General features: G+C 51.5%; 1 pseudogene; it reads left to right on the forward strand.

Moving 5' to 3' along the window:
* The first annotated feature begins 544 nt into the window (after positions 1 to 544).
* On the forward strand, positions 545 to 6,773 carry LOC149857681 (uncharacterized; annotated as a pseudogene).
* Positions 6,774 to 13,281: the final 6,508 nt, after the last annotated feature.

The raw sequence follows: 13,281 nt of genomic DNA on the forward strand, positions 1-13,281 counted from the left end.
TCTCAAATTTCTGGTGGTCATAGTTGCTTGGGATAATATGAAGATTTCATTTAAAAAAAGGAGTTAGGAAACAAATATAATATTGGTGCCCGACCTGTGAAGCAGTGTGCTTTAGGCAGTTCAGAGCAGAGGCTGGAGTTAATTATGGAGGTGGAGAAATTACAATTCAGAACATCTTCCTTAGGAAAGATTTAACAGGGGGAGTGGGACATGCACAGGGTAATCATACTTCCCACCTCTATTCCCATGACAATCAAGCAGGAAGAATGGGATGTTGAACCACGGGTATGAACGGGAATGTACAGTACAGCACTTCCCCTCCGCGCACTGGGCGCTGGGCTCTGCTCTGCCCGGTCTCCGAGCGGTGGAAGCAGAAGCAATAAACACACGTCCCAGACAGGGCGATGCACCTGCAGCAGCCAGTGACGGGGGCAGATTTGCATGAAGGGGCCGGTCTCAGTGCTGGGGCTTTATGAGAGACTCGGAGGGTCCCAGCCAGGGACACGTTTGTGTCAGGAAGCTGAACTGGTCAGGATTCGTTGCCATGGCCTGCGCCCTGCTCCTCCCGGTGCTGATCACGTGCTGCTCAGGTCAGCAGAAGGGATCAGGCTGGGACTATCATGGGGGCAGTTGCTTTCCTGTCAGTGTGGTCAGTGAATGGTTAATCATGGGTTTGTGATGTTGATTTCAGGGGTCTGGTCACAGGCTGTGGTGACTCAGGAGCCTGCGGTGTCGGTGCCCCCAGGAGGGACTGTCACTCTGTCCTGCAGCCTCAGCACCGGAGCCATCACCACCAGCAACTATCCTGGCTGGCTCCAGCAGAAACCTGGCTCTGCCCCTCAGCAGCTCATTTATGAAACTAATAAGAGACCCTCTGGGGTCCCCACCCGGTTCTCAGGGGCCATATCTGGGCAGAAGGCCACCTTGACCATCACCGGGGTCCAAGCCGAGGATGAGGCCGACTACTACTGTGCTGTGTATACTAACAGTGCTCCGTGGTACACAGTGATAGAGCCAAATGGGGAAATGAGACATAAACATCCTTCTCCCCCTTTCCACCTGTGCTCTGCTGGGATCTCCCTGCTCAGGCTACAGAGTTTAGTTTTGCCAATTCCATTTTCATTAGAAACCCTCGACCTTCCCTAGCCTCTGTCTCCACTGCCCACGTCCTTCAGGTCAGCTCAGCCAGAGCCTTGCAGATCAGCTCTGTGTTTTAGATGCTCTCTGAACATAATTTGCCAATCACAGTATTTCATACTGTCCATGAAGCAAGCCTTGATGTTGAGCCCCGAATGGTTGCAATTTTGTGAATTCCCATTTTCCCCTGCATTTATCTTGTGAATCTTGTGTGCTCACTTAAAAGTACGAGCACTGTGTGGCAGCCCATGACACCCCTGAAAGGATCTCCAGGTTCCCATGGGGGTCATGACTCCCTGGTTGAGAATCACTGTCCTGAGCTGTCATGCTGTGCCCCGTACTGCCATCCCCAGCAGGCCTTTGGGATGCCGGGCTGGGCCATGAGCCTGACCAGTGCTGTGCTACCTGTGTGTCAGCCAAGGGCGGCTCCAGTAGTCAGACCGCTCCCGCACTGCCCAGTGCCTCCCCCAGCCTCCCCTCCACGATCTCTGTCTGGGGCTGGGCTGTGGCCCACTTCCTCAGTGTTGGGGTTTTGCTTCTTTAGGAGCCAGTTCTCCCGGCCTCCCTCCACACGGTGCAGAGACCTGAGGGGCTGTGCACACCAGCAGGCTGCAGTGCCGGGAGGCGGGGAGCAGGCAGCCTGCACAGATCCTTTCCCCAGTCTGGGCAGGGAAGGAGCAGCAGCTGCAGAGGGGCAGTGGAGCAGCACTGCTCTCCGCTCATGGGGGCCGCGGTGGTGAGAGCTCCTTGTCCCTCCTCCACATGGGACAGGTACTCAGGGGGTTGCAGGGACCAGCCGTGTGGGAATGCAGCTGCAGGTGGGGCCAGGCTGCAGCCTTCCCACCTGGGTCTTGGCACTGCATGTCACACACCTTCCAGGGTCACCCCCTGCTTGGTGTCGTGCCAGGGCATCCAGAACCCAACAGGGACAACAAAAGGGGTATCGCAACACAAAGCAGTAGCACTGACAGGTGGCATTATGAATTTCAGAGGCTGGGCAGCACAGGCAGACACGCCGGTGTGTTTTCTTGATGCGTGGAATCCAACAGCATTCCCATTAGCAACTGAGTCATGCTTCTAGCAGCTTTGTCTGTCTGGGACGCCTGTGTTTAGGCAGAAGTCTGAGGAATATGTGCGTTTTCCCCTTCTACAATTTTGCCCCACCTCAGGCTTGTCTTGTGTTTGGGGATTTTATCTTGACCCACCCCCTCTTTTCTTTTAATTTACCTTCTCTAGGGCATGCTCTGCATCCACTGAACAGGAAGTCTGTTTGCATAAAGGAGCTCTTCTCCAGCTGTGGGTATTTAAGAGAGGCTTGGAGGGTCCCAGCCAGGCCTGTTTGCCTGAAGAAGCTGAGCTGGTCTGGATTCCTACCATGGCCTGGGCCCCGCTCCTCCTTGCACTGCTCACATACTGCTCAGGTGAGCAAGGAGCATTCATGCTGTGGCTTTCCTGGAAAAGGTTACTTTCCAGGGGGAAAGTAAATGAATGTTTAATAATAGGTCTGTAATGTTGATTTCAGGGGTCTGGTCGCAGCCTGTGGTGACCCAGCAGTCCTTGGCATCTTTGGTGTCCCCAGGCGGGACTGTCACTCTGTCCTGCAGTCTGAGCACCGATCACCAGCAGCAACTATCCTTCCTGGTACTAGCAGAAACTTGGCTCTGTCCTCTGGCAAATTATATATAGCACTAACAGCAGACCTTCTGGGATCCCCACCCAGTTCTTGGGGTCCATTTTTGGTCAGAAGGCCGCCTTGACCATCACCGGGGTCCAAGCTGAAGATGAAGCCGACTACTACTGTGCTGTGTTTACTGGCAGTAGCACGCAGGACACAGTCACGGAATCATAGAAGTCGGGTCGAAGGGACCTTGTAGATCTTCAAGTCTGATCCCCCGCCAGGGCAGGAGAAAAAAAACTGGGCTCAAATGATCCCAGCTAGGTAGGCATCTAGCCTCCTCTTAAAGACCCCCAGGGTAGGAGCCAGCATCACTTCTCTTGGAAGTTGGTTCCAAATCCTAGCCGCCCTGATTGTGAAGTTGTTCTTATGGATGTCTAATCTAAACCTCCTCTCCAACAACTTGTGGTCGTTATTCCTTGTTATGCCAGAGGACACTCGGGGAGAAGAGGTCTCTCCCAAACCCTTCTGGTCCCCCCTAGTGAGTTTATAGATGGTCACCAGATCCGCCTCTCAGCCTTTTCAGGTTCAGGTCCCACAGTTTCTCATTGTAGGGCCTGCCTTGTTGTCCCCGGATCAGGCGGGTGGCCTCCTCTGGACCCTCTCCACGTTGTCCACATCCCTCTTGAAGTGGGGCGCACAGAACTGGATGCAGTACTCCAGCTGCAGCCTGACCAGTGCTGCATAGAGGGGGAGGATCGCCTCCTTGGACCTGCTTGAGATACACCTGTGGATGCAGGACAAGGTGCGGTCAGCCCTGCCAACCGTGACCTCGCATTGTCGGCCCATGTTCATCTTGGAGTTGATAATGACTCCAAGATCCCTTTCTGCCTCCGTGCCCTTACCATGAAGATGTTCTTCCTAATGTCCAAACAACAGATAGACCCTGTTGGGGAACTGAATCATAAACCTCCCTTCTGTTTTTTCTGCACCTGTGCCCTGCTGGGAAATCACTGCTGAGGCTACAGTGTCTGGTTTCTACCTGATACAACTCCAAAAGCTAAATATGTTGCAATGAAGAACAGCAGCCTTTCCTGTCCAGAGGGAAATAGTGCTTCCTTGCCCTCTTCAGCTTTCTACGGCAGAAGGAACAACTCTTCTAGTTTTCTGTTACCTGCCCAGAGCCTTCACGTCAGCTCAGGCAAGGCCCTGCTGCCATAAGATGAAGAGCCATGTTTTAAATGCTTTCTGAGTGTTTCTCCAGTCACACTGCTCCATGGTTGCACAAATAGCAAACCCTGACATGGAAATCTCTCACAGGTGGAGCCAAGTTCAGAACTGATGCTTGTGCCAGCGCAAGCTTAATTCATTTGTACATGCTCTGGTGGTTACAGCCCAGCGACAAGTGCCTGTGATTTGATCAGTTTAAGCTGGGATTTGTGTCTATACTGGGTCCTTCTGAAGCGACTTGCAGCACCTGGGATTTTTCAGAGGAAGATATTGTTGCCTTTTCATCTAATCTTACATTGTGAGAACACCTCGTCTCTCTGCCTCCTATAGAACGTGTCATTCGTGGGATACAACAGGTAAGAGAAACCAGTGACTGTGCAGTGCCAGTCCATAGGAGTTTAAAGTTTAAACGATAAAGTTTAATTCCTGCATAGGTGGGGGAGCAAACAAAGTCTGGGTTTTGGCCTTCAGGCTTTGGAGAAGGACCATGGCCTGGGTTTGCAGGCTACTGTAAGAGTAGCCAATGTTACACACTCCCTGCCTCACTCCACCTGGTGCAGAGACACACTCCTGCTGTTGGGTTACCAAGTGAAGGTCTATAGTTTCTAAAATTATTGGCTCAGCTGTCCTGGCTGGGAATTCATAGATTCATAGATGTTAGGGTAGGAAGGGACCTCAGTAGGTCATTGAGTCCGACCCCCTACCCTGGGCAGGAAAGACCGCTGGGGTCAGACGACCCCAGCCAGGTGCTTGTCCAGCCTCCTTTTGAAGACCCCCAGGGTAGGGGAGAGGACCACCTCCCTTGGGAGCCCATTCCAGATTGTGGCAACCCTTGCTGTGAAGAAGGTCTTCCTAATGTCCACACTAAATCTGCTCTCCATCAATCTGTGGCCATTGTTCCTAGTTACTCCAGGGGGTGCCCTAGTAAATAGAGCATCTCCTATTCCCTGCTGCCCTCTCCTGATGAATTTATAGGCAGCCACAAAATCACCTCTCAGCCTTTTCTTGCCAAGGCTGAAGAGATCCAGGTCCCTCAGTGTCTCCTTCTAGGCCCTCGCCTGCAGGCCTCTGACCATACAAGTGGCCTCCTCTGAACCCTGTCACGATTCTCCGCATCCCTCTTGAAGTGCGGTGCCCAAAATTGGTTGTGCTATTCCAACTGTGGCCTGACCAGTGCCACATAGAAGGGAAGCATCACCTCCCTGGACCTGTTCATCACGCATCTGCTAATGCATGATAAAGTGCAGTTTAGCCTTAGGAAAGGCTATGCCAATGACATGCTTGCATGAGTCAGCTCCGTAGGGCCCATGCAGTTATCCTGGTGCACAGGTACCCTGAACTGGGTTCCCAAGAATAGCTGTACATCCAGTAAGAGCACTAGCATGTGGCATAAGCATGCACAACCTTGGGAATGAAGTGAGGTTTTAACCCTGCTGGAGCAGTTCAAGTGGGAAGAGTTTTAAGGGTAGAAAAGTGCTCCAGAGATGAGTTCTCTGTTTCTTTCTGCTGTTCTCAGGTGGGAATGAACCTGAGCAGGAGGCTGACAGCAGCCAGGGAGCAGGGGCCACATTTATATAAGAAGAAGTGGTGTCTTGAGCACAAGAGCCCAAACCCTCTTAGTCACCTGGATCATTGTGGAGAAATGCCTCTCGGAAGGTCTAGGTAGAACCAATGTCATCTAGGTGCCATGAGTTTGAATATCAGCATCATCTTGGTGCCCTACCAGTGAAGCAGTGTGCTTTAGACAGGGCAGAGCAGAGGGCAGAGTTTATCACAGAGGTGGACAAACTACAATTTGAAACATCTTCATCAGGAAAGATATAATAGAGTCAAGGGACATGAACATGGGAAGCATCCCTCACACCTGCCCTCTTTCCCCATGATGATTGCAGAGAAAAAGTGCTAAATTTAACCCCTGGTATGCATGGGAATTTGTAGGAAAGCACTTTTCCTCTGAGCGCTGTGCACTGGGCTCTGCTCTGCCCGGTCTCGGAGCGGTGGAAGCAGAAGCAATAAACACACGTCCCAGACAGGGCGATGCACCCGCAGCAGCCAGTGACGGGGGCAGATTTGCATGAAGGGGCCGGTCTTAGCTCTGGGGCTTTATGAGAGACTCAGAGGGTGTCGCAGGACACGTTTGCCTCAGTGCAGTCAATGAATACTTAATCATGGGTTTGTGATGTTGCTTTCAGGGGTCTGGTCACAGCCTGTGGTGACTCAGGAGCCTGCGGTGTCGGTGTCCCCAGGAGGGACTGTCACTCTGTCCTGCAGCCTCAGCACCGGAGCCATCACCACAACCAGCAACCATCTTGGTGGGCTCCAGAAGAAACCTGGCTGTCCTCCTTGGCAACTTATATACTTCACCAGCAGCAGGCTTTCTGGAATTCCCACCTGGTTCTCAGGGACCATATCTGGTCAGAAGACAGCTCTAACTATCACGGGGGTCCAAGCTGAGGATAAGGCCAACTACTACGGCATTGTGCGTACTGGCAGTGGTGAATGGTACACAATTGTAAAGCATGATGGGAACTGAGCCATAAACCTTCCTCTCCACCTGTGCCCTGCTGGGATCTGCCTGCTCAGGCTGTAGAGTTTGGATCTGCTGTTTCCATTTTCATTAGACCCCCCTGACCTTCCCTAGCCTCTGCCTCCACTGCACATGACCTGCAGATCATCTCTGACAGAGCCCTGCAGACCAGATGTGTGTTTTAAATGCTCTCTGAACTTAGTTTGCCAATCACAATATTTCATGGTCTCCATGAAGCAAGCCCTGATGTTGAGCCCAGAATAGTTTTAACTTGGTGGATTCCCATTTATCCCTGGGTTTATCTTGTGAATCCTGTTTGCACACCTTACCGTGCTAGCACTGTGGCACCTAATGGCACCCCTGAAAGGATCTCTAGGCCCCGCAGGGAGCCACATTCCCTGGTTGAGAATCACTGGCCTGGGCTGTCATGCTGTGCTCCTTATTGCAATCCCTAAGCATGGCCTATGTGTTGCAGGGCTGGGCCACAATCCTGACCAGTGCTGTGCTCCCTGCTTGTCAGTTAAGGCCAGCTCCAGTATTCAGATTGCTGCAGCACTGTCCAGTGCCCTCCCCCCACCTTCCCTCCATGATCTCTGTCTGGGGCTGGGCTGTGACTTAGGTGCCCCACTTCCTTAGTGTTGGGGTTGTGCTTCTTTAGGAGCCAGTTCTCCCTGCCTCGCTCCACAGGGTTCAGAGACTGGAGGGGCTGTGCACCATCAGCAGGCACTTGCGCTGGCAGGCAGGGAGCAGGGGACAGTGGAGCAGCACTGTTCTCCTTGCATGGGGGCTGCGATGGTGAGAGCTCCTTGTCCCTCCTCCACATGGGTCAGGTGCTCAGGTGGTTTGCAGGGACCAGCCATGTGGGAATGCAGCTGTAGCTGGAGTCAGGCTGGATCCACCCCAACTGGATGTTGGCAGTGAGGGCGCTGACAGATGTTCAGGTCGCTGCTCTGTTCCTCGGTACTTTGCTTACAGTGCCATGAGTTAGAGCAACACTCTTTACCCATCAGACATTCACCTTTACCTATGTATTAGAAGGTTCTTTATATAATGACATAAGGAGAACCTATTTATTACCTTACTTGCAGAAATTGATACACTTCTCCAACAGAGAGAAATTAATCTGGGTTTTATAGTAACGAGATCCAAATGTAATAAACCATCTCACAATTTTCACTTGCAAGGCTGAGGCCATTAGAGCTAAATATCCTTTATTATATTATTATATGAGTGATACAATTTAACATTAGACTTTATTTTATTGTCTTAGTTCTGGATTTACATACAACAATATTATAGATTCATGTCTTGATTTACTACTATATATTAATAATGTTTTTATGTTGGTGGGCTCTATTGTTAGCATAATATTTGCTGTTTGGTTACTTTATTCAAACTTATTTATATTATGGGTGTCTGTATATTATGTCTTTTTCGGGAGCATGACATTTAGCCAGAATCCTTAATAAATAAATAAACCCAAGCCCACAGCTCCCTCTCCCTCTTTTTCTCCTTGCTCCTTTCCTGCAGACAACACCAGTGGCAGGGTGGACTGCATCAACCCAGCCCTGATCATGCTGATAGATTGGCCTTGGAGAACAGTAGTTCCCTAGACACTCCACGTGGGAGCTTCTTCATCTGATCCATGATTGATGAGGGTTAATTTGTTGCATAATTGGCCATTTTTAAAGTGCTCTGCAGCTGGGCATGAGTCACGGCATGGCTGTAGCGTGCTTTCAGGGGGCTGGTCGTGCAACAGCTATAACTTCTGTCCAAGCGCTGAATGTTACACACCCTTCAAGGACACCCCCATGTCAACCGTCCCTGCCTGTTACCATGCTAGGGTTAAGCCCAGGGCACCCATGGGGTAGCATGAGACAGAACAGGAGCAGTGACACCTGGTGTTATGAACGTGGGCAGCTGGGCAGCACAGAGGCAGAACACGGCAATGTGTTTCCTTGAGACCTGGAATCCAATGGATTTCCATTAGGAACTGAGTCACACTTCCAGTAGCTGTATCAGTCTGGGAGTCTTGTGCTTGGCCAGAAGAAGTATGAAAGGGATGCAGGGATGAAATCAGGAAGGCCAAAGTTGAATTGGAGTTGTGGCTAGCAAAGTACATGAAGGGTAATAAGAAGGGTTTCTACAAATATGTCAGCAATGAAAGGAAGGTCAGGGAGAGTGTGGGTCCCTTATTGAATCGGGGAGGGAACTTAGTGACAGATGATGAGTGTCACAGGGCTCTCAGGCACTCTGCGACTGGGAGGAGAAGCGGCTCAGGAGAGACCCCTAGTGTTGGGAAGAGGGAAGCGCAGCTGCCAGTCATCAGGACTGCACAGGTGCTGGTTGCCCTAGCAACCAGGGAAACCTAGGGACAGGAAGGGGTGGAGCTTAGCCCTTCTTAAGCCCAAGCAGAAGGCTAGGAGGGCAGTTCCCCTCTGGCTGCTGAGGGAGGAGGAACTCAGCCAGAACAAAGGGGAGAACTCTGATAGCCGGAAGAGCCCTGGGCTCTTGCTGGGGGTTGATGCGCGCTTGCGCTCGCCCTCTCTCTGGTAGGGTGAGATGTATACCCTGGCCCGAACGGTCAAGCTGCTATGTTGTGGCTTGGGGTTTTGTGTTTTGGGTTATAGCCGGTTGGCTTATGGTTTGTGTTTATTTGTATGGTACCAGAGGACCGGGTGAGGCTGTAGGGGTGAGAGGAGGCCTCACGGGAGTGCCCCAGTAATCTGGGGGTTCCTGGTGCCCTGTGGGGCACAGTGAGCGGTGCTGGGTAGGCATAGCTGTTCACACTGGTGTGGTGCGGTGTTGAGGGGTATTGACCCCAGCCCTGTGGGGCAGCTGCACGGAGAGAAGCCACAGGAAGGGGCAGGGCGCATTGGCCCAGCTCCGGAGCTAGGAGGCAACAAGGAGTCCCGGAGTTAGGGGGCAGTGAGGGGCCCCAAGAGTGAGAAGGGGCGGTGAGGAGCCCCAAGGACAAATGAAGGGCTGAGACATATAATAACATGGCCCAAGTTAGATCATACAGGTACCATCTGTGAGGCTTGGGCTGCGGTGCAGGGGAGGAAAAGGAGCTGCAGGCAGTGCCCCCTGCCATCGGGGTGCACAAAAATGGGCAGCCTCCCGCTAATTCCAATCAACCATCAATTACAAGTAAGATCAAGTCATGGCAGGCTTGAGTGGGCGGGCGATTGGCCCATTGCAGGAGGACAGAGCTGTGCGTCTGGAAAGGCTCCAGAAGTGGCACTCCTGTTACAATGATGAAAAGGCTGAAATGCTCAATGACTTTTTCACTTCAATCTTCACAAGCAAGGTCAGTTCCCAGACTATTGCACCTGGCAGTACAGTCTGGGGAGAAGGTGAGCAGAAAACAGTGGTGAAAGAACAGGTTAGGGACTATTTAGAAAACTTGGACGAGTCCATGGGGCTGAATGTGATGCACCTGAGGGTGCTGATGGAGCGGGTAAATGTAATTGTAAATCCTTTGGCCATTTTCTTTGAAAACTTGTGGTGACTGGGGGAGGTCCTGAATAACAGGGAAAAAGGCCAATATAGTGCCTGTCTTTAAGAAAGAGGAGAAGAAGGATCTGGGAAACTACAGAGTGGTTAACCTCACCTCAGTCCCCGGGAAAAATCATGGAGCAGGTCCTCAAGGAATGCACTTCTAAGCACTTGGAGTAGAAGAAAATGACCATCAGCTTGGATTCACCAAGGGCAAATTGTGCCTAAGCAACCTGATTGCCTTCTATGATGAGATGACTGGCTCTGGCAATGTGGAGAGAGCAGTGGACGTGATATACCTTGACTTCAGCAAGGGTTTTGATATAGTCTCCTGCAGTATGCTTGTAATCAAGCTAAGGAAGACACTGTGAAGATGGTGTTGGACCAGGTGGTTTATTGTACCTGGCAGGGGAAATTCCATGGATTTATGAATATCTGAATCCTCAGGCTAAAAAGTCTGGGAGGCAGGATTTGTGCCAGTGGCAGCACCACATAGACTTGAATGACTGAGCTTGGCTTAGTTGCTAGAATTCAGAACTCATTTAGCTAATTTGGCCTGAGACATGAAATTAAAAAAATAAAATAAAAGGAAGTATGGGTTGGATGAATGGACTAGGTAAGGTGGATAGAAAACTGGCTGGATTGTCAGGCTGTAAGGGTAGTGATCAAAGCTCAAGGACTAGTTGGCAGCTGGTATCAAGTGGAACGCTGCAGGGAGCAATGGTTTCAAGTTTCAGCAATGGAAGGTTAGGTTAGGTATTAGGAATACCTTTCTCACTAGGAGGGTGGTAAAGTACTGGAACAGGTTACCCAGAGAGGTGGTGCAATCCCCACCCTTGCTGCAGCTGCCCAGAGCCCAGGCTGGCTGCGCCGGGCTCCGGAGCCCAGTCACTAGCTCTGTGCCGACAGCGGGAGGAGACCAGGGTTGTGCTGCCTCAGGCCTCACCCCCACTGCCCGTGTCTAGGTGTGCATGCATGCACCGGTACAGAGCTGATGCCGGGGCTCCGAAGCCTGGAGCAGCTGTTTGCAGCCTACCGGCTGCAGCCAGCCCCGGCTCTCTGTAGCTGCTGCCAATCATGGAAACCGGGCTGCTTGCAGCCTCCCAGCCACCGCCTGGGAGCAGCTGGGCTCCATCACTGGCAGTAGCTACCCAGAGCTGGGGCTGGCCGTGGCGTGCCGAGCAAGATGGCTTCGCATGCCATGCTTGGCACGTGTGCCAGGGGTTGCGGACCCCTGCCCTAAGGTCTGCTGAAGTGAGTAACAAGGACATTATAGGGTCCCCTCACAAATTGCCTTCTTGCCCGCATCAGGATCTACAAATTTCAGTTAACTCTTCCTGATTCCTCTTATCTCTTACAGTGCTGTGCTCTGGCATGTCAGCTCCAGCAGCCTCCCTGAAGTAATCCAGAAGGCCACTATTGCGCATCCTCATAATCCTTCCTTGTCTCCTCCTGTACTGCCTCTGTAGGGCTTTTGTCACCTTCTATTGTTGATACTTTCAAGAAGGGGCCATGTCCTTAGTTGTATTTGTGCAATGCCAAATGCGGTCTGGCCCCTCTCAGGATCAGGGCCCCTGTGCACAAGAGACATGGGCCCACTAAATATTGGTGCCATTGGGAGGAGTATTCTGAGCAAGCGAAAAGCATACATAGCAGGGCAAACTTCAGTACTGAAAGCAGGACAGTTGTGTTAGTACTGTGCTACACCTGGGGTATTTCTTCTACTAAGAAACTGGGTACAGTGGCTTACACAGAGCAGACCCCAGAGTTTCTCACAGGGGTGGAGAAGTTGTAATGCAGAACATAGTCAGTGAGAAAGATAAGCAGAATGAGGGGACCACAGTCCTTATAATCACATGCCCCCCATATCTGCCTCTATCCCACTGCTCCATGTGGGAAGTGAGATGTTAACAACTGGCACAGACAGGCTGAAGTACTCTCCCTCCCAGCTCTGAGTAGCAGGCACTGACCTGCCAAATTCACCGCACAAGAAGCAGAAGGAATAAGATCACACCCAGACCATGTGATGCACCAGCAGCAGCAGGAGCAGATTTGCATGAAGGGGCTGTTCTCAGCGCTGGGCATTTAAGAGAGACTTGGATGATCCCGGTTACAGCCTGTTCACTTCAGGAAGCGGAGCTGGTCTGGATTCCCACCATGGCCTGTGCCCTGCTCCTCCTTGTTCTGCTCTCATACTGCTCAGGTAAGCAGGGAGGGTTCATGATGTCTTGGAGGATGTTACTTTTTTAGCAGATGCAAAAAATGAATGGTAAATAATGGGTCTGTACTGTTAATCCCAGGGGTCTGGTCGCAGCCTGTGGTGACTCAGGAGCCTTCGGTGTCTTCGGTGTCCCCAGGAGGGACTGTCACTCTGTCCTGCAGCCTGAGCACTGGAGCCATCACCACCAGCAACTATCCCTCCTGGTACCAGCAGAAACCTGGCTCTCCTCCTCAGCTGCTTATTTATGAAACTAATAAGAGACCCTCTGGGGTCCCCACCCGGTTCTCCGGGTCCATATCTGGGCAGAAGGCCGCCTTGACCATCACCGGGGCCCAAGCTGAGGATGAGGCCGACTACTACTGTGGTGTGTATACTGGCAGCAGTACATACTACACTGTGTTTCATCCTGATGAGGAACTGAGACACAAACCTCCCTCTTCTCATCTCTTCATGGGCTGTTCGGGCTTTGACTGCTTGGGCTGCAGACTTTGGCCTTGGCCAGGAACAGGTCTAACTGCTTTGGCTTGTTTCTTTCAGAAGCCCAGCCCTTGTGTACAGTGGGGATGGCCCTTTCCTGCTCCCACCTGTCTGAAATCAGGCAGCTTCTTTTCCAGGTTCACCATTGCTGCAAACTTTTTTCAGGTCACCTTAGCCAACCCACTCTGTGGTTTTTTTTTCCCCCCTTGATGGCATAGTTTCATGGTCTCCATGCTACCAAACCCTAATATAGAAGTATTGCACACTGAGACCCAATATGAGGTGAAGCCTATGGTGTATTAGTTAAACTCCCTTACTCACGCTTACATGGCAACATGGAGACATACAGTGAGATAAGTGTTACATGTGTGAGTGCTCTGGATCCTTTCTCCAAGGCAGCATCATGGCATTACTGTATTCACTGTCTACTGGCCAATCAACTTCATGTACTTGGCCTCTTACCTTCCCCACCCAGCTGAATGGGAAACAGCTCTAGCTGTTGCTTCAGTGTCAAGTTCCTAAATCAAATCCTGGAGCACTTGTACAAATGACAGGGGTTTAATCCCCACAGTTTTA

This window comes from Crocodylus siamensis, chromosome 9 (assembly GCF_052110815.1).
Source record: "Crocodylus siamensis isolate JL-2025a chromosome 9, ASM5211081v1, whole genome shotgun sequence".
Taxonomy (NCBI): domain Eukaryota; kingdom Metazoa; phylum Chordata; order Crocodylia; family Crocodylidae; genus Crocodylus; species Crocodylus siamensis.